Here is a 6,000-nt window from a genome sequence, read left to right as displayed (position 1 = left end):
AAAGAGAAAATTCCATGACATTTGGAATTCAATCATTTAGAAGGAAAAAGAGAAATTCCTAACATATTGAAATTAATGGATATTTTATTTAAATTCAAAGATAAATTTTAGATAAATTTATTTTATCTATGAGAAATATTTAAATGATAAAAGAGGAATTCCTATTTTAATTGAAATTCAATCATTTAGATGGGAAAAGAGAAATTCCTAGCATATTGGAACTAATGGATATTTTATTTAAATTCAAAGATGAATTTTAAATAAATTTATTTTATCTATAAGAAATATTTAAATGATAAAAGAGGGATTCCTATGACATTTGGAATTTGTGAAAGGATGTGATGTGATATAAAGGGATGTGGATGTGCATGTGAAAGAATGGATGTGGATATGAATGTATGGATAGATGTTGATAGTCGTACATGTGAACGATTGGATGGATGTGGATGAATAAGATGAGATGTGTTTGAATGAAACATAATGTGGATGAGATGAATGAGATATTATGTGGATAAATGTGATGTGATGTAATGTGGATAGAATTAATGTGATGGGATGGTGATGAGAATGAATGTGATATGAATGAATGTGATGTGATGGATGTAAATGGATGTGATGTGATGGATGTGAATGGATGTGATGTGATGTAGTGTGGATAGAATTAATGTGATGGGATGGTGATGAGAATGAATGTGATGGATATGAATGAATGTGATGTGATGGATGTAAATGGATGTGATGTAAATGAATGTGATGGACTTGAATAGATGTGATGTGATGTGAATCGAGATGTGAATGAATGAGATGTCATGTCATGTGAATCGGGATGTGAATGAATAATATGCAATGTGAATGGATGAGATGTGATGTGATGTGAATCGGGATGTGAATGAATGAGATGTGACGTGAAATGGATGTGATGTAAATCGGGATAGATGTGAATGGATGATATGTGATGTGAATTAATGTGATGTGATGTGAAACGGGATAGATGTGAAACGGGATAGATGTGAATGAATATGATGTGATGAGATGTGGATATGGGTAGATGCGAGTGAATGAGATCTGATGAGGATAAATGAGGAAAGATGTGATAAGATGGAAAATGATGCGATTGGATAATAATGGAAAAACATATGAAATGGATGTGGATTAAGTAATGTGGATTGATGTGGAACAATGTGGAAAGACGAGAGTTCGTTATAGGAACTATATTTATGACTTGTTTTTAAATGACTGTTTTATGTCAAGAATCTTGGGGAAGCATTTTGATCGTCTTGTGAATGAGGTCGTGGAGACCTAACTGATAAAGTTGCAACAGCTGACGGAGAGTCAACGGAGGACGTCTCGTCTTGCGTAGCAAGGTCGACAGGCCAAGGTCTTAACCAGCCTTGGTTCGATTTAAATGGTGAGCTTCCGGTACGGTGGATGAGGGACCAAGGAAGCGGCCTATGAGTGAAGCGCTAGGTGACCTGGGAAGGATCCTAGAGGGTGCTAACCATACGGTGCTCGGGCTCTGGGTCGCCAAAGATACCCACACGTGTGTTGAGAAAGATAATGGAACAAGCAGTTAGAGTTGTTTTCTAAAACGGGGCATGGATCTAGTTGATTGACCTTGTTGGTCCTCAAACGGAGGAGTCCATGGCTCTTTTATATGGATCTGTTAATTGAACTTGCTGATCTTCAACGGAGATTCTATTTGGATTTTTATAAGTGAATATATTTCCAAGTACTATGAGCTAGGAACTATTGAAAAGGCCCCCTCAGAGGGCAGGTGGTGAGCGTTCTGGTTGCCAATGATGCCATAGGTACACTGATGAAGGAATGATTGGAAATTAGAATTCAACTGAATATTTTGGAGGATTATGATCAGTGATACTGTGGTTTCATTAAAAGACTGTTTTTAAAAAACAACGGAATCTGTGGAAAAAAGCAATTTCGTATCGGGTGTGTAAGTGGTGTGACTAGCTTGAAGTTTACATGAAGATCTGGCTAGGGGACCTAAGAACTCTTTTCCTTGGTACCCGGGACAAAACCTAACCAAATTCTTAAATGGATTCCATCACTACAATGGTTGGGTGGTTGGCTAACCCACGGGGCTGGATAGGCTAGACTGATGGATCCCTAAAATGAGACTCAATTCTGTTATGGTACGATAGATGAAGTGAATCCCGAATAGAAATTGCTCTATTGAAAAGAAATAACAGTTGTGCCTCTCAATGAGGAAAAAAGCTTTGGTCTCTATGATCCAAGTGCAAGTCTTTTCCTTGATCTGACCATGGGACTTACGGGTTCGGTCAGATCAGTTCAGTTAGTTAAGGCTCTTGACTACGTTAGAGTAAAAATATCCTGGAGGAATCACCCGTGCTTTTCGGGCGAGGGAAGTTTTTCTGGGTTTGGTTTTGGAAGAACCGAGGGATTAGTCTCTTGTCCGGATATTCGTGTGGGCGAGGCCTTGAGTGATGGACCTTGCCCCGTGCAAAAAGTGCTACTCCCGCTAGCACCCTCGAATTCGTTGCGCGGAGGGGGCAAGGATCTTTCCGCCTGGTATCAGAGCGAATTGGCTAAAGTGGATCAACCGAGAAACCAGAAATGTCAAAAATTTATGAAGTAGCAGTAAAAGGTTCTAATTGTGTGATGAAATTCATACAAATTGATATATATTCAGAATGAAGATTCGTAAATAGGTAATTGGGTCTTCAAATGGAAGTACTGTAATCGTATGGAATCCCTAACTTGCTTGAGGCCTAGACATGATGGTATTTACCTTATAATTCCAAGGACCGTGACTACCCAAATACACTGAGGGTATAATTGTAGCTCTTTACTAGCAGTATATACAAGTAAATCTAAGACCTTGAAATTATAAGCAAAAATGCTATCCAGATGATGAGTTCGAATGTGGTTGATATGATTTTAAAATTCTGGTTGAGAACTAATGAGTTGATTTGGATTTTGATTGAAAAATGATGATTCCTGAATTTTGGTTGAAAAGCGATAAGCTGCTGAGCAAAGCCACAATGAGAATGAATGGGACGAGTCCCTGTGATGATGTTCGTAACTGGAATGACGATAATGATTTCAGCAAATTACTATGAGATTAGTGGATTTTGCTGACAGATTGCTACTGTTAACACTTGACCCAGTGGATCAAGTTAAGGGATGACAAATTAAAAACCTGTATAATTGAAATTCCCATGGAGGAATGTTCAGATGGAAATTTCGGTGTAATAGACCATTATTGTGTTAAGGATATGAATGATATGATCTGAATGAATTGTGATGATGAGTTCTATATAAGGGATCTTTATCCTAGGATTCTGTTGGGTTGATGAGACTATAAGGATGAGTTCTATATAAGGGATCTTTATCCTAGGATTCTGTTGGGTTGATGAGACTATAAGGAACTCTTAAGGAAAAGAGTTGTCCTCTAGTTTGCGAGATGAGGACATCTCGCGTTTTTTAAGTGGGGTAGGATGTAAGATTCCTCCCTCCAGCTTTTGAGGTGTACAGGTGTAAGAACCTCCCCTTCTGATCTTATAATTATTCCCCTCTCTAATAATTTTGAGGTGTACAGGTGTAAGAACCTCCCCTTCTGATCTTATAATTATTCCCCTCTCTCAAATAAAAGAAAGATCCTGTTTTACCCTGTTTTGGCCTGGAGAGAGAAAATGTCTAGAGGGAGATAATCCAAAATTGATATATTTTTGGATATATATAAAAATCCTCCTAGTGTCTAAAATGGTTTCCCCTGAAACAGAAATTCAAAAAGAACTTTACAATGTGCAATTGGAATTAACTGAAAATAGGTATAAAGGACCTTAGCCTAAGGGTCTAGATTTTTCAGAAATTTTTAGATTATGGTCCAATTAAGGTTCCTATGGGGCCAATAGGATCAGTCCAAGTGTGGGGAGGAGATAAATCCAATTTATAAAACAAAAATACCCAAAAATGAGTAAATGCCCACATAAGATGAAGAGTTGACTGAGTATAAGGTTTATTAGTAAAAAACTATGAATATTACTTAAAAAAATGAGATATTTTGCGTATAATGATACATTTTTGACACCTTGGTAAGGAGAAGGGGGATCTTCAAGGAGGCGCCTATTTCACATGTGTGGAGGAGTTTTAAACTAAAAAATAATAAGATATTTTTATCTCTTCTCTCTCCTGGATCAAACCAAATAAAAAAGGGAGCCAAACTGGTCCAAATCTTATCCAAATTCAGCCAAACTGAACCTGGAAAATTCTAGAAACTAGTTGGGCTTGGTTAGAGGCCTCCCTCACCTATAAATAGATCCTTAGCCCTTTGTAAAAAAATGTGTGAACTATACCATGCCAGTATTATACTGAAATAATGATATTTTCTATTATCCTCTAAAAATCCTCTACAATTTGGAGAGAATGGAGTTTCTCTCTCTCTTCAACCTTCTTTGGAGTCTTCATCAACATACTAAACCAATTGATTGGTTGGGGGCCTCTCCTTAGACTAAAGAATCAAGCAAAATAAGAGGTAAAGTAAGATTTTTGGTTTTTTTTAAAATCTCTAAATGTTTCTAACTTCTCAAACCCTGTCAAGCTTGAGAAGTATTCAATTGAATGGCTCTTTAATGCAATTGAAGCTCTCTAATGGATTTTAGTGATTAAACACATAAAGTTTTCATTTATGCTTAAATTAAAATATTTTTTTTAAGGCATATCTCTCTCTCCCCCAAAGAATGGTCATTCCTATGACTTATTCTATATTCAATTAATGCTTCTCATGGAAAAATTCTCTATTCACAAATCAAACTCTAGGCTTGTGAAGCTAGAGGTTTAAGAAAATGGTTTTTATACTTATATGCTTGAAAAATATGGTAATATTATGGGATAAATCCATAAATTGGATTTAACGCTAAAAGATAGTTATAATATCATAATTATTTTACTATGTCTTATTCTTTTCATAAAAATTAAAAATTGCCAGTAATAGCAGCGAAGCTATGGCAAAATTTTTAAGAAATTAATGCATAATTCATTCTTATACATAACGTGAAAAGAGGACTTCCTACCATGTTCTAGGATTGAATATCCTAGGCTAAAAAGAATGGTTTTTGTCACATTCAATGGAAAACTAATTTTTAAGTTTATGTGTAATTAAATAATTAAGAAAAGAGAAAAATATGGTAATTATATTTAAATGATAAAAGAGAAATTCCTATGACATTTGAAATTCAATCATTTAGATGGAAAAAGAGAAATTCTTAGCATATTGGAATTAATGTATATTTTATTTAAATTCAAAGATAAATTTTAGATAAATTTATTTTATCTATGAGAAATATTTAAATGATAAAAGAGAAATTCCCATGACATTTGGAATTCAATCATTTAGAAGGGAAAAGAGAAATTCCTAATATATTGGAATTAATGGATATTTTATTTAAATTCAAAGATAAATTTTAGATAAATTTATTTTATCTATGAGAAATATTTAAATGATAAAAGAGGAATTCCTATTTTAATTGAAATTCAATCATTTAGATGGGAAAAGAGAAATTCCTAGCATATTGGAACTAATGGATATTTTATTTAAATTTAAAGATGAATTTTAGATAAATTTATTTTATCTATAAGAAATATTTAAATGATAAAAGAGGGATTCCTATGACATTTGGAATTCAATCATTTAGATGGGAAAAGAGAAATTCTTGGCATATTGAATTAATGGGTATCTTATTTGAATTTATTCTATGAGTAATATTTGATAATAAAAGAGGAATTCCCATGACATTGGAATGCAATTAATTAAATGCAAAAAGGAGGAATTCCCATGGTATTTGAGATCCAAGAAATTAAATGGAAAGAAGAGGAATTTTTAGTATAATTCAATTTATGAATACTTATCAAAAGTGAAAATATGGGTAGAATTGATTTTTGTAAATCCCATGAATACTTCTATTCCAAAAGAGGAATATTGAAGATAATTCATTTGAGAAATTGAGAAAGAATATGGAAATA

The sequence above is a fragment of the Cibotium barometz genome, chromosome 34, assembly GCF_041138505.1.
Source record: "Cibotium barometz isolate CiBa-2024 chromosome 34, ASM4113850v1, whole genome shotgun sequence".
NCBI lineage: Eukaryota > Viridiplantae > Streptophyta > Polypodiopsida > Cyatheales > Cibotiaceae > Cibotium > Cibotium barometz.
This window is presented reverse-complemented; position numbering follows the sequence as displayed.